This window comes from Schistocerca piceifrons, chromosome 5 (assembly GCF_021461385.2).
Source record: "Schistocerca piceifrons isolate TAMUIC-IGC-003096 chromosome 5, iqSchPice1.1, whole genome shotgun sequence".
Taxonomy (NCBI): domain Eukaryota; kingdom Metazoa; phylum Arthropoda; class Insecta; order Orthoptera; family Acrididae; genus Schistocerca; species Schistocerca piceifrons.
Window position 1 is genome coordinate 351434600 of NC_060142.1, and position 27360 is coordinate 351461959.

The following is a 27360-nucleotide window of genomic DNA, read 5'->3' on the forward strand; positions in this document are numbered from 1 at the left end:
ACCTATGGGGAATTCGAATGCAACGACGATTTAATGAATTTACTGATGTAGCGTTTAGATGTGTTTGAGGAGAGATCGAATTCATTAACAGCTTTCATACAAGTTCAGGTGTTAAAGACGCCTGAGTAGAATTTGGCTAATAATATCAACAAGCATTTCTTACTATAGCCTTACAGAAACCACTGATTTTTTTCAACAGTTATTTATGGCTGTGCACCGCAGCATGAGGAAAATAACTTACTTAAAGCGAAATGAAGCGAAGTACCAAGCGGGTTATATTCAACCTACCACACCTTCAAAAACTTTACGGCAACAAGGGGTGCAGTAAGAGGAAGAGGAGGAGATTCGTGATTAACGTCCTGTCAACAATAAGGCCATTAGAGACAAAAAAAAGGTTGCGTTGGTATCTGGACAGGAACTAGGATTTAAAATGCAGAGCACTGTGATCAGCCTCCTACAATCCGACAAAAAAGACAGACCAGCGTTCGCAGCCAGCGGCGAAAGAATTAATACCTTCGCCGAAACATTATATTGCAATGGAAAACCTTCTGATAAATCAGAATGAGATAACAATACGTATTACATAGTATCGATGCAAAGTTTCTTCTTAGTATCGATGTTGTTGTTGTTGTTGTTGTGGTCTTCAGTCCTGAGACTGGTTTGATGCAGCTCTCCAAGCTACTCTATCCTGTGCAAGCTTTTTCATCTCCCAGTACCTACTGCAACCTACATCCTTCTGAATCTGCTTAGTGTATTCATCTCTTGGTCTCCCTCTACGATTTTTACCCTCCACGCTGCCCTCCAATACTAAATTGGTGATCCGTTGATGCCTCAGAACATGTCCTACCAACCGATCCCTTCTTCTGGTCAAGTTGTGCCACAAACTTCTCTTCTCCCCAATCCTATTCAATACTTCCTCATTAGTTATGTGATCTACCCATCTAATCTTCAGCATTCTTCTGTAGCACCACATTTCGAAAGCTTCTATTCTCTTCTTGCCCAAACTATTTATCGTCCATGTTTCACTTCCATACATGGCTACACTCCATATGAATACTTTCAGAAATGACTTCCTGACACTTAAATCAATACTGGATGTTAACAAATTTCTCTTCTTCAGAAACGCTTTCCTTGCCATTGCCAGCCTTCATTTTATATCCTCTCTACTTCGACCATCATCAGTTATTTTGCTCCCCAAATAGCAAAACTCCTTTACTACTTTAAGTGCCTCATTTCTTAATCTAATTCCCTCAGCATCACCCGACTTAATTAGACTACATTCCATTATCCTTGTTTTGCTTTTGTTGATGTTCATCTTATATCCTCCTTTCAAGACACTGTCCATTCCATTCAACTGCTCTTCCAAGACCTTTGCTGTCTCTGACAGAATTACAATGTCATCGGCGAACCTCAAAGTTTTTATTTCTTCTCCATGAACTTTAATACCTACTCCGAATTTTTCTTTTGTTTCCTTTACTGCTTGCTCAATATACAGATTGAACAACATCGGGGAGAGGCTACAACCCTGTCTTACTCCCTTCCCAACCACTGCTTCCCTTTCATGTCCCTCGACTCTTATAACTGCCATCTGGTTTCTGTACAAATTGTAAATAGCCTTTCGCTCCCTGTATTTTACCCCTGCCACCTTTAGAATTTGAAACAGAGTATTCCAGTCAACATTGTCAAAAGCTTTCTCTAAGTCTACAAATGCTAGAAACGTAGGTTTGCCTTCCTTAATCTTTCTTCTAAGATAAGTCGTAAGGTCAGTATTGCCTCACGTGTTCCAATATTTCTACGGAATCCAAACTGATCTTCCCCGAGGTTGGCTTCTACTAGTTTTTCCATTCGTCTGTAAAGAATTCGTGTTAGTATTTTGCAGCTGTGATTTATTAAGCTGATAGTTCGGTAATTTTCACATCTGTCATCACCTGCTTTCTTTGGGATTGGAATTATTATATTCTTCTTGAAGTCTGAGGGTATTTCGCCTGTTTCATACATCTTGCTCACCAGATGGTAGAGTTTTGTCAGGACTGGCTCTCCCACGGCCGTCAGTAGTTCCAATGGAATATTGTCTACTCCGGGGGCCTTGTTTCGACTCAGGTCTTTCAGTGCTCTGTCAAACTCTTCACGCAGTATCGTATCTCCCATTTCATCTTCATCTACATCCTCTTCCATTTCCATAATATTGTCCTCAAGTACATCGCCCTTGTATAGACCCTCTATATACTCCTTCCACCTTTCTGCTTTCCCTTCTTTGCTTAGAACTGGGTTGCCATCTGAGCTCTTGATATTCATACAAGTCGTTCTCTTATCTCCAAAGGTCTCTTTAATTTTCCTGTAGGCGGTATCTATCTTACCCCTACTGAGATAGGCCTCTACATCCTTACATTTGTCCTCTAGCCATCCCTGCTTAGCCATTTTGCACTTCCTGTCGATCTCATTTTTGAGACGTTTGTATTCCTTTTTGCCTGTTTCACTTACTGCATTTTTATATTTTCTCCTTTCATCAATTAAATTCAATATTTCTTCTGTTACCCAAGGATTTCTACTAGCCCTTGCCTTTTTACCTACTTGATCCTCTGCTGCCTTCACTACTTCATCCCTCAAAGCTACCCATTCTTCTTCTACTGTATTTATTTCCCCCATTCCTGTCAATTGCTCCCTTATGCTCTCCCTGAATCTCTGTACAACCTCTGGTTCTTTTAGTTTATCCAGGTCCCATCTCCTTAAATTCCCACCTTTTTGCAGTTTCTTCAGTTTTAATCTACAGGTCATAACCAATAGATTGTGGTCAGAGTCCACATCTGCCCCTGGAAATGTCTTTCAATTTAAAACCTGGTTCCTAAATCTCTGTCTTACCGTTATATAATCTATCTGATACCTTTTAGTATCTCCAGGGTTCTTCCATATATACAAGCTTCTTTCATGGTTCTTAAACCAAGTGTTAGTTATGATTATGTTGTGCTCTGTGCAAAATTCTACCAGGCGGCTTCCTCTTTCATTTCTGTCCCCCAATCCATATTCACCTACTATGTTTCCTTCTCTCCCTTTTCCTACACTCGAATTCCAGTCACCCATGACTATTAAATTTTCGTCTCCCTTCACAATCTGAATAATTTCTTTTATTTCATCATACATTTCTTCAATTTCTTCGTCATCTGCAGAGCTAGTTGGCATATAAACTTGTACTACTGTAGTAGGTGTGGGCTTCGTATCTATCTTGGCCACAATAATGCGTTCACTATGCTGTTTGTAGTAGCTTACCCGCATTCCTATTTTCCTATTCATTATTAAACCTACTCCTGCATTACCCCTATTTGATTTTGTGTTTATAACCCTGTAGTCACCTGACCAGAAGTCTTGTTCCTCCTGCCACCGAACTTCACTAATTCCCACTATATCTAACTTCAACCTATCCATTTCCCTTTTTAGTATCGATAAGCCCCTAATTTAGCCGCAAACTATATGAATACGCTCTTTTCTTCGTACTTTATATAAAATGGCAGGTGGTAACACAAATAAAGTGGCTCCAGATGTGAAGATGGGGAGCCCATTCTCGGCAATTCGACGTAATTAATGAAAGTAAGAAAACACCGAATGTTTATGGTGTCATTTTTTGTGCACTAAATATTGTAAAGACACAGATAGGGCCAGTGACACTCATGATTATTAAGTTTAAGGGAATATCCGCTGCAAGGCTTAGTTGTAATAAGCCCAGCTGACATTTGCGACACGAATAACACATAATAAATTTATATGTCACCGCTTTGTTTTTTAATTTTTAATGTATATTTTACTTCCTCATTTCAGATATTTTGTTTGTGTTAAAAAGGACAACAAGGTTACAAAGATACTGGGAGTCCATTCAGCGCAAACCTTTGGAATGCACAATAGTCTGCTAAAACGTTCACCAAGGTAGACACTGATACAGAATACGTTTCATTGACAGTGAATTATTACTGCCTTTCATCCCGCTAATAGAATAATTATTTCTCCTGAAAGCGGCTGTGGAACTGTGTTTTCCTTCAATTTGTGTAACAGTTCAATATATTTTAGACAAAACACTCGATTTAGAGACTCACTGGACTGTTTTGCGCACACAATTAACTGTTTGTTTTCGGAAAATATAAGTCGTGGGTCTGTCATTTCGTCATGTTTTTCTTCCATTCGCTAGGGACCGTAACCAACGTGGCGAGCGCGGAACAATGGGGTCCGCCTGTTGTAAACCGGGACACTAGGTCTCTTCCTGCCGCCTTGGACACCGCACGTGTCACTTTGGAACAACAAAGAGCTGGAATTATGTGATCTGTTTGTAGCTTCGGGTGTTACTGTTATTCTTATTTATAAGTATGCGTTTGAATTCAAGTCCTTAATCTCTTAATCTTATTATTTATTTTCCTTTGTTGGTATTACGAGAACTGCTTGCTGGTATGCTGTTGTTGATTTTTACAGTCTGCAATCTGCTACGGCAAGCTGATATAACTCTCCAGTATTGTATCAATCTATGCTATGTTCCGATATTTATTAACACTATAAAATGAAATACTGAACTCAAGTCGTTAACGACCATCCACGAGTGCCTATTTTACTTACCGCTATTAATTGGATCCACATCTCCAACGGTTCTCAAAGAACGGTATTAATGTCAAATAACATTGATCTTTTGCTTTCAGCGGAGATATGTGCTACCTATATCATACTACAATTAACGTAAATATTTCTTAGCAGTGAAAACTGAAAAAACTAGAAACAGCCTGATACACTAACATTCCAGGTCCCACTCCTGACAACCGCGATTCTTTAGGCTACAAGATACCTCCTTTTGACTGAAGTCATTCAAGTAGATCGTCTCCGCGATCAAAGCCAAGTTTTGCAGGCATCTAAGACCTCCTTGTGTGTTTCCCATCTTTTCACTGATTGCTTGTGACCAAGTAGAATGACGCAACTGGTGAACTGGTTAAGGCAGTGGACTTCCATTTGAGAAGTACGGGGATCAAAGACCCGCTCAGTCAACATCGTACAGGTTTTAAGCTAAACTGCGTCAGTCCTTTCAATAAAACCAAACTGCCTTTAAGCTTTGTAGAAGAGGTCTCCATAACTTACGGTTGATGATATGTAACAGCTACGAAATTACGAAGGGTTACAATAGCGACATACGGCTTTTGGCAACATAAAAGTGCTATCATTCTAACATAAGTTCAGTACTAGAAGTAAATTATCCTTTACTGGATATAAGTCTGTGCCTTATCTTCTTCGTCTTTATCGTCTTCTAGGTGTATCGGTCCACTGTATCGCAGCAATTTCACATAATTATAAAGTTTTATTTGCGAGAATTTATTTGTTAGTCCATTCGTGGCAATTCATTTTCGCTATCTCGTAGCATACTCGAAATCTCATGGCTCCGTGCATTTGTAGATGACAATGAGAGATTCGATTCACTGCTCTAGAGAACAATCTTCGCAACTGCGTCATTTCGCTTGCCTATTACTGAGTGTTCGGATAAGATCTCCGCAAGCCGTAAGATGCAACATTCGTTTTGCTGGCATGAGACTCCTTCCCTTCTCCATCTCCGTGACAGATGACAGTAGTCAAAGAATAATGCAGCACGGTGCAAAGTGATGATTATACTTCGTCGTGTAGCTTTCATTGCGTGATACACATGACCTGCACGCTAGTCTCTACTACAAATAGAGAACTACAGATGACATCAGCTGAAACACGGGCTTTTCCACGCGGTCATTTCTTCTTTATTACGAGAAATCAAGCATCAATCACTTGCTCCCGGAGAGTCTTAGTTACAAGTGAGTTTGATCTGCTAGGTTAGAATATCTGTAAGACGTTTCGCGAGTGATGCCCTGTTCGCACGCTGAGCTTTGACCTGTGATAGCCAAACAGGTAACAGGCAACACAGTACGGTTACTGAACGACGTAGTTCGAGGACAAAGTTGCACTCCAGCAATGGCTCTTGTTCTTGGCAGCTCATCGAATGGAAGTGATGTTTGCCTTGTATTTTGTGAGATGAGCCCCATCCTGCTACTACAAAGCATTTTCTGAGATTGAGCTGGTTTTGCGCTTTCGTATTTCATCTACAGTGCTTGAGTTTGCATATATTATCAAACTGTGCGAAATCGAGATCGTTTCTCGCGTTCCATATTACATTCGAACTGCTGCAGAGAACTTTGTACATTTGTAGTTGTTCGATTTTACCAGAGCATACAGCAGCCAGTAATCAGTTCAAGTTCAAACATCCGTGATTTTAAGTGATTTACAATCGTCGTCTATCACTCGTGAAATTAGGATCTGTGAAATTAGGACGTCTGGTATTATGAAAATGTTGGATCTGATACTTGTAATTACCTGTGAAGGGTAATTCATACTCTACTCTCATTTTTCCATCATTATATTGCTTTTACAGTAATTTTGACATTCGTGAAGGTCATTGTTCGCATACGTGCTTTTGTCACGTGATTCCGACGACATGTATCCCACGTACCTATGTGCATAGTAACTAATGCATCTAACTGCGCAGCGCTCCCGCTTTTCTCTTCCGTAAGATGTTTCAGCACCACAGGTAAAACTATGTGATGCAGTACTACAAAACATGCGGTTTTACAGACGACGTCACCACACCAGCTCAGCCATTAACAGGTTTTTTACTCAGTATAGGTTACAAATGGCAAGCACATTTGAGCTGTAATAGTCGTCTCTGAAAGGCACGACTTAATACACGATGGGTGTTCATTACTGGCCGTTAGCAATCAGTATTCAAACATAAATTATTCTGAATTATTTCAGATTAATTGCACCTGCTAAGATTTCTGCCCTCTCCGTAGCACTTGTAATTCAGTCAGATTGCGTTATATAAGTTCTTATTCAATATTTTGGGATAAACCTCAGAGAAAAACCATGTGGATAATGATTCATGAACATCCAGCTTTAAAATTACGAGGAGCGGCAGGCTTTGACTACAACTTTAGTTTTTAATTTACACCTATGAAAGGACTATGAAAACACAGTAGAAATATTAAAATCAAAGAAAATTCAATAATATATTATGCGTTAATTAAGAACTATTTAAAATTTGTAACAAAAATGACATGAAAATCACTTCTGCTAGTACTTGCTAATTTTTAAATTTATTTCACTGTATTTAATCACTATGCGTTATACGATTTTTCCGACATGGTTGCTGAACATACGGTAGCCACTTCTTCCTTCCCCTCACCCACCTTCATCAAAGACTGTGGTGTAGTGGTTAAAACACTGGACCCTCATTCTGAAGTAGCAGATTTAAATTGTTGTTTGTACATTCTGTTTAGCTTTCCCGTGGTTTCCCCATATCGACCAAGTCCGATTCCTGGATGTCTCTTTTGGAGAGTATATGGCCGATTTCCTTTCCCACCCTTGCCATATCCGAGCTTCTGCTACATATACGAGCTCGCCGTCGACTTGAATTTAAAAACTCAGATCTACTTTTTTCCATTTTTTTCCATCCGCTCCAACACAGATATGTACTGCATTCCTTCCTAGCTTTAACACACGCGTTTTATGAATGGTACTGAACGGGAAACGGAGATGACAGTGATAGCTAGAGAAAATACTATACCATACTTGTCATTAGACGCATTCTTCTTTACGTTTTATGTAAGAATTGCGATTATTTTATTACGCAACTGTCAGGCTATCTGGAACATTCCATGTTTCCCAATGTGAGTCAGTATCACAGTACTTCATAACAATTTCTTATACGATAATTACGCATTCTAGATCATCACAACAAAAAAATCGAGTCTGCATAGTGGTCGCACATCGTTTCTCACAGTTTGCGACCACTGTGAGAAACGATGTTGAATGCATCTTGCAGCTTGAAATCATAGATCTGTGTGGTTTCATGAATCGAAAGTTCCCAGCATTCAGCCAGAGAACGATTTATACGATCCAAATGCGGGAGACTTTACATATTATTACACCGAAAAACCAAAGAAACTGGTAAACCTGACTAATATCGAGTAGGGCCCCCGCGAGCATGCAGAAATGGCGCAACACGACGTGGCAGGGACTCGACTAATGTCTGAAGTAGTGCTGGAGGGAACTGACGCCATGAATCCTGCAGGGCAGTCCATAAATCAATGAGAGTACGAGGGGGTGTAGATCTCTCCTGAATAGCACGTTGCAAGGCATCCCAGATATGCGGAATAATGTTCATGTTCGGGGAGGAAGCGTTTAAACTCAGAAAAGTGTTCCTGGAGCCACTCTGTATCAATTCTGGACGTGTGGGGTGTCGTATTGTCCTGCTGGAATTGCCCAAGTCCGTCGGAATGCACAATGGACACGAATGGATGCAGGTAATCAGACAGGATGCTTCCGCACGTGATACCTATCACAGTCGTATACAGACGTTTCAGGGGTCCCATATCAGTCCAACTGCATATGCCCCACACCATTAGAGAGCCTCCACCAGCTTGAACAGTCCCCTGCTGACATCCAGGGTCCATGGATTCATGAGGTTGTCCCCATACCCGTACACGTCCATCCGCGCGTTACAATTTGAAATGAGACTCGTCCGATCAGCCAACGCGTTTCCAGTCCAATGTCTGCGTTGACGGGACCAGGCGAGGAATAAAACTTTGTATCGTGCAATTGTCAAGGGTCCATGACTGAGCCTTCGGCTCCGAAAACCTATATCGACGATGTTTCGTTGAATGGTTTGCACGCTGACACTTGTTGGTGGCGCAGCATTGAAATCTGCAGCAATTTACGGAACGGTTGCACTTCTGTCACGTTGAAATATTCTCTTCAGGCGTCGTTTATCGCGTTTTTGCAGGATCTTTTTGCGGACACAGCGATGCCCGAGATCAGATGTTTTACCGGCTTCCTGATATTCACTACACACCGGTGAAATGGTTGTACGGGAAATCCCCACTCCATCGCTACCTCGGATATGCTGTGTCCCATTGCTCGTTCCCCGACTATAACACCACGTTCAAATCCTGAGAACTTGCCATTGTAGAAGCAGCAACCGATCTAACAACTGCGCCAGACACTGGTTGTCTTATATAGGCGTTGCCGACCGCAGCGCCGTATTCTGCCTGTTTACACATCTCTTTCCTTTGGCGCTTCAGTGTATATTTCACTGATTCTATTCCTCCTGAAGTGTCTGAACACTGCCGCGCTTCCCAGCCGCGGGTGAAACCTGATGTGAGTCACACGGTTCCTGGCTGGAAGTGGGTCAGCCGCGGAGTGTGGCAGCAGGGACGCCGTGCAGATAGCGGGACGACGCGACGCCGCGGCTGCAGCACGGCCCTGCGCGGCGCCGTTGTTAAGTTTCCCGCAACATTCGGCACACGAGCCAGATAACGTATATTTGCATACAAACGCGGTACACGGCCGGCGCCGGCATTAACACGTGTTTAATAAACATATTCCGGCCAGGAAACCGGGCCTCTCCCAGATAAGACCTCGGCTGTCCGTCCAGCGCCGCAGCGGCCGCCGGCCGGCTCCCGAGGAATCTCGTCCTTCTGCCCCGACACTTCACGCCTCTCGACTCGTCTAAGGGTATGCACTGTCCTGGAAGGGCTACGCATGACGCGACGTGGGCTGAGTAGTACTCGGTTCCTACCGAGAGCAGAAGTCTACCGCCGCAGAGCAACTGCTTCTGTCTGTAAAATTTCTGTGCATACCAACTCGCAAACCCAGCACGTACTATTTAAGTAGCTTGTAATAACCAAACTGTGGCTGAAATCTTGCCTGCACCTATGTCGAAAGCCTCTAGATTGCTTTATCACTATACTGACAACGAGACCGCAGACTTGCACGAAACGTAAATAAATGCCGTATCAGAAACTCTTCATATACTGACAAATAGCAAACCATATCCTCACAAAATAATGAATATTATAAGTAGGTGCGATCAATCACATAAATCTGGTAATTCATTGTTTTGATCAAGTGGCTGGTAAAGGGACGTTTAGGACATATACAGTTGTGCGAAAGTTAAGGGATCTTCCAAGTTCACGAAACAACATGTGACACAGCGATAAAGCTGCACTACTTGGCGTCCATGCGACATTGTGACGTACGAAGTAGACACAAGCAAAATCGAAAAACCAGCTTTGACTTCTACCGTAAATTACGTTATCTCCGTCGGTGGCTTACAGCTCCTCCCTCCCTCCCCCCCCCCCCCCTCTCCAAATAGTGTCTGAGGCCGTGAGCGCAACTTTGGATAAAGCCTTCCATTACAGGTCAAGCGCCATCTGGAGGTCAGCTTGTGTTCGTACTGAAGACGTTCTGGCTACAGTCGTTCGGCCTCGTGCGTTGCACACATGTCGAACTTGGTTTAGCGCCGTGTAGGGAAGGAGCTGACCACTCTAGACGCGTCACATCCTCATATTGCAAGTGTTCGTCCACTTGCCCATTATCGTCCATAATTGTGATATGCAATGGTCAGGAGATCAAGCAGGTAATCGGTCCGCCACTTATGCTAGTTCATTTCCTGTTATGCAGCGTCCACCACGAGGAGACGAACTAATACGTAAGTTTCTTCGTATTATTCCCTGCCATTTGATTGAAAGACTGCTAAAAAATACGCTTAGAAATAGAAAATTCCTTGCTATTATTGAGAATTCACGGGGCAAGCAAATGAAATTAAATAATCATCTCCCTCAAGGCTCCATCTTACCTCCTCTGCTCTTCCGTCCACCATAAATCATCATCATCATCCTCTACTCATTAGCAGGAATATTGCTGAAATGCCTGTAACAACATCTCTGAAATTTGGATACGCTGACGATTGGCACTAGCTACACAACACAAGGAAATTAAGAAGGCGGAAGATGTTCTAACAAATTATCTGGTTGCAATGGGTAACTCTTTCCGTAAAACAAGACCCTACCCCAGTTCAACTAACACGCAAGTTTCATGCTTCCTCCTGCACAATAAACTTGCAAACATGAAACTTACAATTCATTTCAACAATGTCATCTTGACACACAGTAAACATATCTAGGAGTTACTTTAGAGACAACATTAAACTATAACCGACACCCGAAAAAGGTAAATGCAAAACTCCATACAAGGAATAACATCAAAGAGAAGCTATGTGGTACCTCATGGAGCTCTTCGCCACCTAAGCTAGTTATGTTACGAACAACAGCTTTGGTTCTGGTTTGTTCAGTAGAATACTCCTGGCCTCTCTGGGTTGACAACACAGCCTTCATACTAAGTTAAGAACACTCCCGTCTTCTGGCTACCAGTCCTAAGACATATACCTCCACCATAACAGCGAAAACATCAAGTACTCATTAGAGATTTTTTTTAAAAAAATCAACAAATTTCTTTTCATACATACTGTGATTACATGAATATCAAACGACTCTACTCTACAGAACCACAGTTTGCGGAAGTTACGTACATGCTTAGGAAATAACAGCTTCTACAGTGTGCAATACTGGAAAAGAGCCTAGGAAGATACTATAACAGTGTATCTCAAGGAATTCCGCTATATATCTCAAAAACAGACTGACTTTGACCTCACAAGAAAATCTGCGGTAATTGCAAACCAATTTCGAACCAACCGTGGCAAATGTGCGGTGTCACTGTATAAACAGCAACTAAATAATCTTCATAATGCGACTGTGGAGCAGGAAGGCAGACAATCCAGCAAAAACTGCAGACGTATTGGCTGAGAGCCTACACGGGACAATTTGAAGACCACACGTATGCGGAGAAAGTTCAGATAACTATGATTGTAACCTGAATGTTAGTCTAAGTTCAGGTTCACCAACGTGATTTGTAATAATGCCAAAGGATAAATAAATAAAATCGCCTGTCAGATGGAATTCTAACGAATGCACCAACGAAAAGAAGCCACATACCATTTGAGGACTTCATGCTTGTACACGGAAGGTGTCGCAACACCCGTGAAAAAGAACATGCGTCAAACGAGACGCGGTATATGTGCTTAAAATGATGATACCTAGATGATAGCGATAATCTTTCTCCAGAAAAACACCGACTTACGTGTAAGCAGAACATTATCATCTTCTCTCCCAGATCAAACCTACGGTGTCAAATGTCTCCACATCTGTATGAGTACACTGTAATTCACACTTAAGTGCTTCACAGAGTGTTGATACTATCGCTTACAGGCTTTCACTTTTGCTACCCTGTCGTCCTCAGTTGCGTGTGACATTATGTCGATAATTTTTAGGTTAGAGCATCTATATAAAACTGAATAAAACTGGCCTTTCTAACGCAAGCGTCCTGACTGTTAGTAAACTGCGTAACTTATTGTGTTGGATCATGTAACAAAGTCTCAGACACAGCCTGAAATCCTTGACGAAAGGAAGAAATTTTTAAAGCTTCGTGGTTGGTTTAAGAAAATATTGAGCTCATGAGCTCATTCGCCATAAGATTTATGTAGTCGGCGATTAGAAAGCTCCGCTTCTGCCAGATCCGTACGGAAGCCGCGCCAGCCAGACCGCGGCTGACAGGTTCGGGCAGTCTCGCTGCTTACGTCAGATGTCCCCACGGAACCGGATCTCGGTATACGTGTTTCTTTGGAAGACGGGAAGGATAGGAAAAGTCAGTGATGGGGAACACAGTCACACGCGTATCAAGGACAGGCGTACGTGTGCGTCTCAATCAATGCGAAGCGAGTTACTGAGGATGCAGTTATTTCTTCAAAACGCACTAGGTTCGGTGAAGCTAGTAGAGCTCCACTAACAAGAACAATTGGATGCCGAATCGCTGGCCTTCACTTCTCTACATACCCTCCAAACCGAGATTATATCTCAAAAGATCCGACTTCACCACTGGGCCTAGATCTCAAACAAGTCGCCCCATCTTCAGGCAGGAAATAAATAAATAAATAAAAACAGAGAGCATGGAAAATGTCACATACATTACAGGCCTCAGTAATCAAAGAAAAATCAAAAAACAAGCGGCATATTGTTGTCAGTCTTTCCTCAGGCGTACCAGGAGTTAAATAGATCTGATATCTTCTAGTGAAAATGGTGGTGCAGTTATTAAGGCAGCACTTGTATTTAGAATTGCGAGCGCTCGTACCGATATAGATTTTTTTTGTGTCTCTCTACATATTTCCTATCCCTTCTGAGTACCATGTGTGGGTTCAGTCATCTTCTTTTTGTGTACGTGTAAGTCTGACTGACAATCAGACATTTTGATAACAGTGCCTTACGTCGCTGATTCTGTGCATATGACAGTTTTCAAAGTAGGTACGGGCTCTGCTGCCGGTGAAACTTTCGACAATTCAAATTGCACCTAAGTACTTTCGGCCTCTTTATTAAATTTTGGGTTGTGAGTGAATAACGGTGGGCCTCTTCACAAACTCATAGAGTGTATTTCTATAGTCAGTATAGACTGCCGTTATTGGGAACTCCTCTGCACATCAAGTTAACATGAATTTCCGCCTCTCTGGCCAATGACTGGCCAACAGCGACCGAGCGACAGGCGTGCGATTCTCTGCCATATGGCGTCATACGGATGCGATAAAGCGGGAGTGGGGTCAGCAAACCGCTCTCCCGGTCGTTTCCGGCTTCGAGGACCACATACTCGCTACTTCTGATTATAGTAGCTCCTCAGTTGGTATCAAAAACTCCGTGGAAATACCGGAAATTGAGCCTGGGTCCTCCTCGTGGCAGCCAGCCGAGCTGAGTACTCAGCTACAGGGGCGGACAAGTTATCAAGTATTACCCACAAATATAATTTCAGTCTAACAGCACTGAAAATCAGTGACGGCGATTAAGATATCGTTGAGACGCTTAATTTAACATATTCTTATAGTATAAGTGGGCATCGGAACCTGCCTTCCAACAATCTCTGTAACGTAATATCGTTTCGGGTCTTGCGGAAACGAGCTTTCTGAGCAGTGAATGCCAAAACCTTTAATTTCGGGACTGATTTTATATGCTTATGTTTGACACAAGAGATCACCGCGACAAGGCCGTAATTTCTTGTAACTAAAGGAATGGTAAGCCTTCTAGGACACTTAGAGGGGTTGCTCTCTTTATTGGTATATCCAAATAGAGAGTTGTCTCCTCTACGCTGAAGTGACTGAGATAGGTGTTGGATGTATTTCCATAACGTCTGGGAAAATTTGTCCGGACGATATGATGTAAATAATAGTAATGGCAGATTCTTGCAACAAACTAATCTAAATATCGAATTCTGATTAGAGGAATAGGAGCAGAGAACAGAACATTCAAAACTGAGGTAATGTCTCTCACTCTGTAACCAAAAAGTGCTAAATAACGGAAAGACTGAAGGTACTCTATCATCTAATGGACAAAATTGGAAGTAGATTTCTGTACAGTGTGATGGAGAGATCTCGGCATCCAGGTGTTCGCAGTACGCTTACGATAATTGTTTAAGAATTTTTATTTTTTTAGGACTAGAATAGAATTGGGGAGAAGAGGAGTTTGTGGCACAACTTGACTAGAATAAGGGATCGGTTGGTAGAGCATATTCTGAGGCATCAAGGGATCACCAATTTAGTATTGGAGGGCAGCGCGGAGGGTAAAAATTGTAGAGGGAGACCAACAAATGAATACACTAAAAAGATTCAGAAGGATGCAGGTTGCAATAGGTACTGGGAGATGAAGAAACTTGCACAGGATAGAGTAGTATGGAGAGCTGAATCAAATCAGTCTCTGGACTGGACCAAAACAACAACAGGACGTTAAAGATGTATTACAGGGTTCCGAAAGAATTAGGATCAAAGTTCGTGCAAACAGCGGGAGTCCGTGTTCACAATTCTTACCGTGGATGGCAAAGACCAAGAGGACAAATGTTTGCTATTTTTGTCGATTTTAAAGTAAAATGTGTACTTCGCGTCCGAATACTTATATTTTATTTTTTCCGGTTTTTATGAATTATGAAGTGCGTTTATATGAAAGCTTAACAGAAGACAGCCAGGCGATGGAAATTTGAATACCGAGACTCGTAGCTGTCGAAACATGCCTTACAGTTACACATTAGAGAAACAGACTTTGTTCGGTTCAGTTACAGATATAAACTACATTTCTTTTGTGTGGACTCACTCCTTTCCATTCTACTGAAACTTTACCGTTGATGAACTCGTCGTCGACGGGACTCCTTGACGTGCCAGACCAGGGGCAACAAATGGTATAAGAATGCATGTACAAAGTAAAGTTTCTGCTAGAAATTTATTTATGACCGAGCTGAAACACAGCATCGAGCAATGACCACTATAGTGTCACGCGTACTGCACAAACTACCGTTTGGCCGCCAAAGTTGGCAGAGACTTCTACCTATCCAGTGCTAGAGAGACAAGAAGCCATAAAAATAAGGACGCACAAGAGATGATGTATTTAATTATTTGTCAGCAGAAGTGCCACTTCGAAATCACTTTTCATTCCGTTAGCAAAGTTCCCAAGATGTGTCTGACTGAAAAGCCAAATTAGTTTTGAGAGAAAAGTAGAGCTTAAATCATAAAGCCGATATATATTAAGTTATTAATTCTTATAAAAATGTATCACTGCTTAGGCTGCATGCAGGGGAAACGTGTGTTTCAAGATACCATGGTGATACATTCGACTGGTCGAACATTATCTGTATAAGCGTATAGAGAAGTGCACTTGGCACGGAAACTTCGTAGCAGTATGGATAATTTGTAGTGGTACGATTTTCCTGTAATTACCCGATGTATAAAATCTAGGTTTCTCGAAGATAAATGCTTCAGACAAGAGCTGATAAACAGTTTGGATGATTGGTTTCCAAAGTAAAATTAATTCGAATGTAGCTGCCTTGTTGAAGATTTGCATGTTCGTTACATTTATATGCCTGTACAATTTATGTTGTGCGTCCGCAAAAAGGTTCAATCAGTATTACGCTTTTCATTTAAGTGCCACGGATTGGCAGAACTCAGATGATTGTTGATGGCGTGCCTTCTGACTGTCAGGGTTGCGTTTTCTTAAGATTCTTCCGAAAGGGGACGAACTCAATCCTCAATCGTCCTGCTCGCTTATCGTCTCGTCTCGAAATGATGCTAAGCAACGGCGTGGGCCGCAGCAGGGAACTGCGTCATGTCGCGATATGGTGTTTACTCGAGGAGGAAATGCGGAAAACAATCACTGCACACCACCGGAAACTATCCAGCGATAACAAAACAGAGCTGATATCTAGGTAACCTGACGTCCGCACAGCCATCCTGGTGTAGCTAATAGAACGTACAGCTTCTTTCCGCCCCCGATTATAATTTTTCGAGACAGTCAACGACGTAAAGAAAATATCGCTGAAAAAAATATAAAATATTTACGTTGTACATTGGAAAAGGAACGGTTAGCTGAACAGGAAAAAGTGGCGGATTGTTTCACTCGAGAGCAAGCGAAACGGAAATGTTGGAAAATCCTTATCGGCAGTACTCGAAGTAACACGCCACACATCTGGCAAGAACATACTGCGAGAGATGATTCGTGGGCGATGTTTTGTTGACTAGAGGATGGGTGGAGGCAGGGAGGGGGCATTTTAGGAACTCGCCATGATGGTAGCAGCGTCTAGCCTAACCCTCAGCAGCGAGAGGCAGGTTGCCGGCTGCAGGCCGCAGGTCCCCGCGACACAGAGCGGCCGCGCTAATAGCGGGTATCGCCGCCATCTGGCCTTCTGGCGCTCGTGATGGCGAGGCCGCACGACCTGCCTTCCTTCTCCACTCCTCTCCACTCCACCTGAACCTCCCCACAGCCGCCAGCTTCGTCTGCTCCATTCCTGGACTCCTTTCCTTGCACTATATATGGCACCAACGTCATCTTCTCTGTCCTCCGATTATACATTTTATTCGAATCGGCTGAACGCTCCACAACGCTAATCACGTACCCTCTTCATTGATAGAAAAATGGTTCAAATGGCTCTGAGCACTATGGGACTTAACTTCTGAGGTCATCAGTCCCGAGGCAGGATTCGAACCTGCGATGGCAGTGGTCGCACGGTTCCAGACTGTAGCGCCTAGCCGGCTTCATTGATAGTCTTCTGGAAAAGCTGACCTCCAACGTCGACACGCACGAAGCCGTACAACTGAAACGTATCAGAGCTTTTTACACTGAAACGAAAAATAATTTGATATAGGTATGCGTATTCAAGTTCATAGATACGTAAACAGGCAGATAACGGCGCTGCAGTCGGCAATACCTCTATAAGACAAGTTGCTGGCGCAGTTCTTAGATCGGTTACTGCTGCTACAATGGCAGGTCATCAAGATTTAAATGGGTTTGAACGTGGTGTTACAGTCGGCGCACGAGCGATGGAACACATCGTCTCCGAGGTACCGATGAAGTGGGGATTTAACTGGCCGACCCTTTCACGAGTATACCGCGAATATAAAGAATCCGGTAAAACATGAACTCTCCGACAGCGGTGTGGCCGGAGAAAGATCCTACAAGAATGGGACCAAATACGACTGAAGAGAATCGTTCAACGTGACAGAAGTGCAACACTTCCGGAAATTGCTGCAGATTTCAGTGCTGGATCCTCAACAAGTGTTAGCGTGTGAACCATTCAACGAAACACCACTGATATGGACTTTCGGAGTCGAAGGCCGACTCGTGTACACTTGATGACTGCACGACACATAGCTTTACGCCTCACCTGGGCCTGTCAGTACCGACATTGGGCTGCTAATGACTAGAAACTTGTTGCCTTGTTGGACGAATCTCGCTTCAGATTGTATCCACGGATGGACGTGCACGGATATGGAGACAAACTCATGTATCCATGGACCCTCCATCTTAGCAGAGGACTGTTCAAGCTGGTGGAGGCTCTGTAATAGCATGGGGCGTATGCAGCTGGAGTGATATGGGGCCCCTGTATCGTCTAGATACGACTCTGACGGGTGACACGTAGTAAGCACCATGTCTGATCACCTGCATCCATTCATGTCCATTGTGCATTCCGACAGACTTGGGTAATTCCAACAGGACAATGCGACACCCCACTTATCCAGAATTGCTACAGAGTGGCTCTAGGAACATTCTTCTAAGTTTAAACACTTTCTCTGGCCACCAAACTTCCCAGACATGAACATTATTGAGCATATCTGTGATGCCTTGCAACGTGCTGTTACAAGAAATCTCCACCCCTTCGTAGTCTTACGGATTTGTGGACAGCTCTGCAGGATTCACGGTTTCAGTTCCCTCCAGCACTACTTCAGCCATTAGTCGACTTGCGGCGCTTCTGCGTGCTCGCGGGGGCCCTAGACGGTATTAGGCAGGTGTGCCAGTTTTGTCGGCTCTTCAGTGCAGTTCAGTGATGTTTCTTCTATTTTGGAGTCACAGACGATTCACGTCTATACCTGACACTGTAGAATGCTATTCCACAATACCAAATCTTTACACAAACAGAAATGAACCCACTAGGGATGCTTCTCTCCTTTACTAGCTCTGGCAACAAAGACTTCTTGCATACGAACCGACACCACCATCTATCTTTCTGGCGTACGACGGTCACCTAGAAAGTAATTCTCCACATTTTTTCCGGCTGGAAACAATTTTTGGAATGCAAAATATTAGGTGCAAAAACCCTGAGTGCGCGCACAAAATACCAGTTTCCTCCGACAGATAGCATAACTGCAGCAGTGTTTCAAAATGGCGTCTGTAGGTGAAGCACGTTGCAAACAGCCTGTTGTGGTGAAATTTCTCATTACGGAGAAAGAAACTTTGGGGACTGTTCACACAGGTTTGCGTCAAGTCTACTGAGCACCCGCAGTCGACACTACAGTTGGTTGCTGGGTACAGAGGGTGAGGCCATTAGAAGGTGCTTCGGCAGAGCTCCACAATTTGTAGACATCTGGGAGACATTCCACGGCTGCTGCTGCTGCGAGCTGATGTTCTCATTCGCGAGGATCGACGAATTACATCTCGGCATTTGGCGCTGCTGCTGTTAACAACCCAGGAATTGTTTTGATTCGCCGGCCGCGGTGGTCTAGCGGTTCTAGGCGCGCAGTCCGGAACCGCGCGACTGCTACGGTCGCAGGTTTGAATCCTGCCTCGGGCATGGATGTGTGTGATGTCCTTAGGTTAGTTAGGTTTAAGTAGTTCTAGGGGACAGCCATAGACAGCCATTTGAACCATTTTTTTGTTTTGATTCAATACGATAACGCTCAGCCTCAGACAGATTTAAGAATTTATGAACACATCACGAAACAGAGTTGGAGCACCGATTAGTTCCGTCGGACTTGTACTTGTTTTAGACATTGAAAGATAGCATTCGTGGAAGACATTCTGAGGACGATGAACAGATTATTTGCGCAGTGAACAAATGGCTTCGTGGCTAGAGCAAGGGCTGATACAGACAGGACATACACGCCTCTGTGTGGAAAGAGATTACGTGGAAAAATAGGGTGCGCGGATGAAACAACATTCTTCCATGCGTATAACTTCCATTCTGTGGAATAAATAATTTTTGAAGAAAACATGTTTGGCATTACTTTCTCGGTGACTCTCGTATCTTAATATCCGATGTAAGCGCCATCAAAGATAGTGTATGAGCTACGGAGACCACTTATCCGTGTTACATCTACAACGCTTAAACAGACGAATGTTTCTATATTTACATTAAAAAGGTGAGAACACGCTTGAGGAATATATATACCGATAACAAAACGAACGCGGAATATCTGAGAAGCGGCTGTCAGAAGACAAGGCCCACCTCTTCCACCTCCCGCTCTCTGTGCCTCTCGGCCTCCTCTCTATCCAACTCCCTCTCCCATCTCCTTGTCCATCACCTCCTCCTACCCCTATGTCTGTCGCTCTCTGCCTCCCCCTCCTTCTGTCCATCTCCTCCTCTCATCCTATCAATGTTCAACTCCTCCTTCTTCTCTACAAGTTTCCATCTCCTCCTTCCTCCACTCTGTGTCTCCGGCTCCTCCCCCAACTCTCTTTCGCCATCATCTCCACCACAATAAGACAGTGATGGAGTACACGAAAGGAGTCTCAGAGAAGACTGCGATGATCTGCGATTAGAATGATAAAAGCAATCGGGCGTACCCTGGGCAACGTCAGAATATGATTCAAAATAAACTGACGGATGATCCTTTCACACCAAAAACATATATTCCTGAGGCCTTTTCAGGGCCACAGTTAACAATTGTTTCTATTAACACAGAAGGCAGAACACCAGCCAAAGAAGAACTGCTACGAGAACTATGCAGTCAACACAAGTGCCATATACTGTGCATACAGGAGACACATAGAAGTTGTGACACGCGCAGACCAAAAATAGACGGAATGCGTCTCGCCAGCGAAAGACCACATGATAAAGATGGAAATGCTATCTTTGTTCATCCAGATATCCCGATCTTATCCACGTCATTCACAGAGGAAAACAACATTGAAATTCTTACTCTAGAAACAGTTAATTGCGCCATTACATCGCTTTATAAACCACCTGCTGAATTCACTGTTAACAAACCACCCAATTTTCTAAATAGTCATGTGCAGATTGTGATCGGCAATTTCAACAGCCATAGTACCGTTTGGGGCTATGATCGTGAAGATGAGAATGGGACAGCAGTAGAAGTGTAGGTAGAAGCAAGTCACTTGACTTTAATGCATGATGCAAAACTGCCTGAATATTTTAACAGCGGCAGGTGGAGGCTACCTTACAATCCTGACCTAATTTTTGGTACCACCAGTATCAGCCAATAATGTTTAAAATCTGCTCCCCAATACCCAACTCGCAGCCTTCTTAAAATTAAACCTTCTTCGAAAAAATACCTTCTGTGGTCTTATAGCAGCAAAGAAAATTTTCTTTGCTGCTATAAGACCACAGAAGGTATTTTTTCGAAGAAGGTTTAATTTTAAGAAGGCTGATTGGTCAAGATTTGCGGAATTGCTGGATATTGAAGTATCTTATACTCGTAGAACCAATACCCGAATGCTATAACACCTTCACCGCACCTGTAAAGAGATGTTCGAGAATGTCTATTCCTCGCGGCTGTCGAACATCTTATATCCCCGGGCTTACTTTAGACCAAGCCACCCTACCAGCGGAATGCAGATACTTATTTGAAGAAAACTCTTTCAGTGAAGCAACTGTGGAAGCAGGGAACGAGCTTGTTTCCTCTATAAGGGAGATGAAAAGGGATAAGTGGATAAAAACTATAGAAAACTTGGATCTGAAAAGAGGCAGCCGTAAAACCTGGAGACTTCTGAGACGCCTAAACAATGATCCGACTAAGACCGTTACATATCATAATATCACTCCCAATCAAATAACACATCAGTTACTGATGAACGGGAAGCCAACATACAAATCACAAAACCCGAAATTGCAAAAGAGAAGAGCAAGAGGAGAGTAATGCCCTAACATCATGGAAGAGCTACATAAGGCTATCAAACAAAGGAAAAATGGGAAATCAGCACGCTCCGATGATGTACGAACCGAGCAAATGAACTACTTCGGTTCAAATACAAAGGAATGGATCCTCCAACTTTTCGATAACTGTGTAAGCAGAAACCAAATTCCAAAGAAATGGCGGAAGAGTCGAGTGATTGCTTTGCTGAAACCTGGCAAAGAAGGAAATGTTCCAAAAAATTTTTGACCAGTTGCAGTACTTTGTCATCTTTACAAATTGCTGGAAAGGCTGATTTTGAATCGCCTATCACCTGCAATTGACCCCTCACTTATACCTCAGGAATCTGTATTTAGTGTAGGTAAAAGCTGTACTGGTCAATTGCTAAATCTCACACAGTTTATAGAAGATGGATTTGAAACCCAGAAGGTGACAGGAGTGGCATTTGTCAATCACAAGTTACTACTAGTTAAGGTCTACAATCTGACCAAAGATTTAGGTCTAACCAGACCCATCGCCTCTCTTCTGCAGAACCGCAGGTTCTTCGCCGACTTTCAAGGACAACGTAGTCGATGGAGACTACAGAAGAATGGCATCACGCAAGGAAGTGTTTTGACTCCAATTCTGTTGAATATATACACGAACGACTAACCTATAGTCCCAAACACCAGGCGGTTCTAATATGCTGACGACCTCGCTCTAGCCATCCAGAGCACAGATTTTGAATAAGTGGAGAACAACCTCACGAATGCCCTTGAAGATCTATCCAAATACTACAACGCAAACCAGCTTATACCAAACCCTTCAAAGACCCAAGTGTGGGCTTTTCATTTGAGGAAGAAGGAAGCCACTCGCAAGTTGAAAATAGTATGGTCGGGGGTTGAATTGGAACACTACGAGACTTCAAAATATCTAGGAGTGACACTTGATAGATCTCTCACTTTCAAAAAGCACTGCATGAAACGTGCAAGTCGAAAGTCTCCACCAGGAACAATCTCCTACGGAAACTCGCCGGATCACAGTGGGGTAGTCAACCTGAAACAATCCGAACATCTGCAATGGCGCTATGCACTATGCTATTCTGCGGCAGAGTATGCCTGTCCTGTTTGGTATAATTCAACTCATGCCAAACAGGTGGATGTAGGTATCAACGAAACCTGCAGAATTATAAAAGGTTGTCTGAAACCCACTCCAGTCGAATGGCTTTACCACCTCGCAGGAATAGCACCACCACCTGTTCGAAGAGAGATAGCTGCGAACAAGGAAAGAAAGTCAGTGGAACAGGGAACAACTCATCCTCTGTATGGGCATGAACCGTATCAGCAACGACTGAAGTCAAGGAAGAGTTTCCTTAGGACAACAAAGGAACTTAGAACCACTCCTAGGTTACAACTATGGAGGCCTACGACCTACCTTTCCCCTGATTGGAAAAGACTTGTTGAAACTTTATCTCCAGGTCATGACAGGGAATGGACAACTTGGAAGTCCCTGAATAGACTGAGATCCGGAGTTAGAAGATCAAAAGTTAACCTGGCAAATTGGGGATACACTGATCCGAATGATATTCGGTGTGAATGTTGAGAAGAACAGACAGTCCATCACATGCTCGGTGTCGATTGTGTCCAGTCTCCTGTACAGAAGATGACCTTCAACACGCAACAGTAAATGCACTGGAAGTAATTTAATCATAAATGTGTAAAATGTATTTACATGTGCCTGTATGTTTCTGACACGAGAATAATAAGAAAGAGGTTGGTGGTTCTTACCCCCACAGTATTTCTTTCGGATAGTAGGACGGCCGGAGTGGCCGAGCGGCTCTAGGCGCTTCAGTCCGGAACAGCGCGACCACTACGGTCGCAGATTCGAATCCTGCCTCGAGGATGTATGTGTGTGATGTCCTTAGGTTGGTTATGTTTAAGTAGTTCTAAGTTCTACGATCATATGGATGTATGTTGCAATGGTTTTGCGGAAATTTGTAGGCTTGCACAGTATGTGCCAGCAATGAAGTGCGTTCATTTGGATGTAGGCTGCGGTGGTTGTACGGAAATTTGTGGGCTTGCACAGGGGGCAGCATTGGGATTCAGATTACAATACAGAATTTCATAGCACATAACGCTGGACTGTTCCCTACAAGTGTCAGCCAACTTCATTTGACGGACTGATTACCTCATTTAAGTCCCATAGTGCTCAGAGCCATTTGAACCATTTTGGATGGTAAATAAAATGTGTACCGAGTTTGGCTGAAATCGATCCAGAGGCTTACAAGATTTTTAATCGCGACTTCACTAATATACGAGCATGTCACATGTGTCACAAACAATGTACCTATCTGAAACATATTTGTTTCAGGTAGTGAATTTCGTCTTACAGTTTCGTTTTCACGCAGCTCTGTGTTTAAGACATCTTGCTTCATGAATTAAGTGTCACATAATGGTATAATTTTGGAAGTACATTCATTGATATAATTATGTGAATGCTGTCTGCAAAATGTATTGGTAGTAAAGAAATGGTAAATTAAAAATGGTAAATTAAAACTTCATGACTGATTCGGTATTTATACTGCATGAACAGCGAAAATCATTTTGTGGTTGGTATCCGCGAGAAAAAGTTTTGTAAAGATTTGAAATTACGTGTAAAGTTTGTTCCTGGTATGTAAGTGCTCTCATTCTCAAATAATGGGTGAATAAAGTCTGGGTATTTGCGCGTCGTGAGCTACACTTCTTCTTCAGCCCTAGCCCACCACTTCTTTGATCGGCAGGCGCTTCTTAACCCCACAGTGCTTCTTTCCATAGAGTAAGTGATGTGTGTATCAAGTTTGGTTCAAACAGACCCGGTAGAAGGAGATGTGGGACATACATATACACGTAGTTAAAATTTGGTGCAAAAATGAGAAATACTAGATAGAAAATGAAATATTTTTTTATTTCTTGAGCCTGATCAGTGTTACTGATGTATATACTTTGTTTCTCATTAAAGAATAAGGAATTTCGCATGTTAGTATCAAAATTTAATTTATTTTCATACAATCAGTAATTAGAATTAAGTATGTTAGTTCCCTTAAAGAACACTGATTATATATTTGTTAACAAACATACCCATTCGATAACGCATCAGTTACTGGCGACTATGTTAATAAGCTAGAAATGTTTTCTACTTAATCGCGGTCGGAAATCGTCTGCTCTTCAAAGGCAACTTTTTTGACTTTTCATTTTAATTAAATGGTAATATTTTAAATTAGTTATTTATTTTGAGAATTTCAGCGTACTGTTTCAGGGAACCGATGTCCGAGCACTAGGTTTCAAAGTCTGGCTAGAATTATGACAAAAACCGAAGAGGACAGCGCCGTCTATAAATCCTTTTGCTAGATTCAGAGAGGAGAGTCACTGGCGCACAGACGAACCAGCGACATCGTCTTCAATATTAGTCAGTAGTCAGTTTTTATCTGCTGCTGCATTAAAGCCTCCTGCACACTGCCACCTTTTCACTGCATCGTCGCCTCTGTCTTTCCTTGTCTAGCAAAGAGCTTCCATTTCTATGGTGGCTTGTCCTTCCCACTTTAATATACTACGACAGCGATATCAACTTGAGACGAGAGAGACGCTACTAGTCTCCAAATGGAGCCCTACAGTAGCTCTCTGGTAGCCGTGCAAAAGGAGTGCAGCAGTTGGAGCCTGTGACAAGGCAAGGCCGCCCGACCCTCCGTCACTCACTGCGGTGTTTGTCTATGCTGCCCATCACTAAGTGAAATTCACGTAGCCATATACTACCCGGCTCTTCTTTGTCTGCGCTACGGACTTTGTTCTTGGATTTCGACTAGTCACCTTCTACTTTGGTTAAGATCTGGCTACCGATCCTCTTTTTAAATATTTTATTAGCGACTACCACTCCTCTGCCTTTACAGGGTTCAGAAATTTGTCATTACTGAGCGCGATTGAAAGCCTACCTCAATTAAAATTATGGTTATAATCATATATTTCAACTCAGTTACTTTCCTGATCCTTTTATTTGTTATCCCGTATCCCCTAGTAATTCCCTTCATAAATATCTCCGATAGTAGCCGAACAACCTTCTATCTTTGAAATGGCTCTCCGACTTCTTTTATAATTTGCACTATTTTCTTTTCGAGGTGTTCGTTATACGTTCCTTTTATCTTATTGTAAATGATTTTCAGGCCACCTTTCAAACTCACTTTATTAAATTCTTCCATTAGTTGTTGAAGTAAATCTGTATTACAAAGTATATAGTACAGTGTCACCATCAAAATAAACCTACCTCCAAATTTGGTGAGTGATTTTTCTATAATAATAAAGCGTTCTTTACAACGCTAGTAAAATTCACAAAATAACAAAGACATTTTGCTGCCTATTAAAATACATCGCTATGCATTTTAAGCTCGTGATCAGACAAGTGCTAAAAATATACAGAGTGTTTCATAATTCTTGTTGTCCGTCACCGGTAGCTGAATGGTCAGTGTGACGCATTGTCAATACTCTGGGCCCGGGTTCGATTCCCGGCTTAGTCGGGGAATTATCTCCGGGCAGGGACTGGGTATTGTGCTGTCCTCATCATCATCCTATCATCCTCATCGAGTGCAGGTCGCCGAAGTAGCGTCAAATTGAAAGACTGGCACCCGGCGAACGGCCTGCCCGACGGGGGGCCCTAGCCATACGATTAAAAATAAATAATAATTCTTGTTACAGCATCTATGGGTTGTAAAAGTGGACTTAGTAGATGAAGTTTTGATAAGGAATTCATTCCTGGAAATGTACCATTTGCATGTAAAATAAGTCTGAAAACTGGACCACTTTTAAATCTCGGTACGGCGGAAACGAGCTCTACCTGTTTGGTCTACAGGGGCCCGCGTCGTGGGCAATATATCGAGTACTCGTCGTCAGAGTCTCTTCTGCGTGACGGAGGATGTCCTCCTCCACGTCGAGCGTGCGGCGTGTCAGCGAAGCACCACAGTCAAGCCTTCTATCTGCGAACGTACCTGTTTTCCTCAGCCGTTGCTGTAGTTGGACAGAAGAGTTATGTGATGTCATAATTCCAACAGGGACTGACGACGACACCCTCTTCTCTGGTCGTGTACGTGCTGTGACGTAGGAGATCTGGCCATGATCCGCCCTTTAAACTTATTTTATAGGCAAACGGTACTTCTCTGGATACGGGTTCCTCACCAAAACTTTATCTACTTAGTCCCCTGTACTACTCCTGCAGCCAGCAAAAACACGTCTTCATATGAAGCATTTGTATAACGATTGGAATTCAAGATATCCAGTGTTTTATGGCGCTATAAGATAAGTTCGTTTATTTGGATAAAAGCGTATGGGGCCAAGAGATGGCAAAATGAATTGCCGAAAGGTTGCTTTCAGAATAAAATAAAATATCTTAAAGTATACGGCAGTTGGTGTAGATTATTGACACTGAAAAAATTTCTCGAAGCCGATCTACAGTCTCTTCTAACAGCCTATAAAATATTTTAGCATGTTGTCTATCTAACATCCTCCCTGAATGCTAGCCAAATGCCTCTCTCACTTTAAGTCATTTTTTTTTATTCGAAGTTGGAAACGGATATCGTTTTTGGAATTTCCGGTACAACAAACACGCCTTTTTTTCATTTTTACTTCAGACAGATGCTTTCTTCCAAAGATACGTGAAACATACTTTATTTCTTTGGAATAACAAATATGAAGGCTTTTTTTTAATTTTCTAGGATCTTCAATATATGTATTTTATACCTTTGCAGCACCGACGACTCATTAAAATATTCATTTTTACTATTCTCACTTATACTATCTTGACTAAGACTGCAATATTTTTTACAAAAATTTATATTGAGGTAGCCTCAGATGAAATTAGTCACTCTTGATAACTAGTTGAAAACATTTAATGAACATCCATACCTCTGAACATGATAAGTAAATGTGATCGAAATTAGTTATCAAGTGTTTCTAATTGCAACTGACACTGTGAAAATAAATCTTTTAAAATTTTATACATTTTTCAGCATCTCTCATAACAACATATCACGTATTATT